Raw genomic sequence first — 1,103 nt, 5'->3', positions numbered from 1 at the left:
ATGGACATTTAAGGCAAATACCTAAGTACGTAGTAGACTGTTTTAACTGGGAAAAAACATGCACTGCAATGATAGAAACTTGTCAAGTGGGTGTGGTACCTTCCCAATTAAACCAAACCAACAGATTGACTCACGACTGCAACAGCTGAATCCATCAGGTCAGAAGACTATAAAAAAGGAAGTGCTGAAACTGAGGTCAGGAAGTGGTATTGGGATTTTCTCTGCTTAAAAGACTTCTTCCTAAATTGGCCTTGTTGTTAATGGTTTTTTTTAAGTATTTAACTTACAAAGGTAACACCAAAAGGGATAGGCTCCACCTGACAGAGAGCTTTTTATAAAGCCAGAGGATGGGCATTTTTCACCGGGTCCCTCGAGAATAACATCAGCAGTGTTAAGGTTTTATTGCTCTTCTTCTAATTACTGTCTGTAGTTGTTATTTATTAGATAGAGATAATGGTGGATGAAGGATGGCTAAAAGAGCAGATGGGGACATGAGTAAGGAAGTGGTAGAGGAAAGGGATGGCAGAAGTAGTTTCACTGAAGGGTTTTCTTAACAAAATACCATCTTTGCCAAAGACAAAGGTTCAAACCCATCGGGTTTGATTATGGCTTGTTAAAAAAGTCATCCTGAAATACTCTTTAAAAAATCCTGGAAAAACATTCATTGCAGAGAAAGCAAACTTTAATTTTGAAGCATCAGTTCCGTTTTGAATTTGTACGTCTATAATCCTTGCTTTATTTCGTCAATTACTTTTTGTTGCGATTGAAATACGGCCTTGCCGCTGTCCCGAGTTCCTCCTGTGCGGTGCACCTCGTGGCCCCTCCAGCCACGGGATTTCTGCGGTAGTTTCAAGACCAGCGAAACAAAACCGAAACCCAAATGAAAGTTTCAGGGTTCTGCAGTGAAAGGTAGCCCCCCAAATCCCCTTTTTGTCAAAGCCAGATTTATTCAAATGGCTCGTTTGGGTAAACGTCGAAGATGTCGGGGTTAGCCTGCCGTCAGAGCGACGGCGTTGCAACAGGTCGGCGCGGGGAGCGCAGGGCTGGACCGGGGGGGCTGCGTTTCCCCCGGAGCCGAGGGCAGCGGCCGAGCGGAGCCCCCG

The sequence above is a fragment of the Haliaeetus leucocephalus genome, unplaced genomic scaffold (genome assembly GCF_000737465.1).
Source record: "Haliaeetus leucocephalus isolate CR32 unplaced genomic scaffold, Haliaeetus_leucocephalus-4.0 Scaffold2, whole genome shotgun sequence".
NCBI lineage: Eukaryota > Metazoa > Chordata > Aves > Accipitriformes > Accipitridae > Haliaeetus > Haliaeetus leucocephalus.
This window is presented reverse-complemented; position numbering follows the sequence as displayed.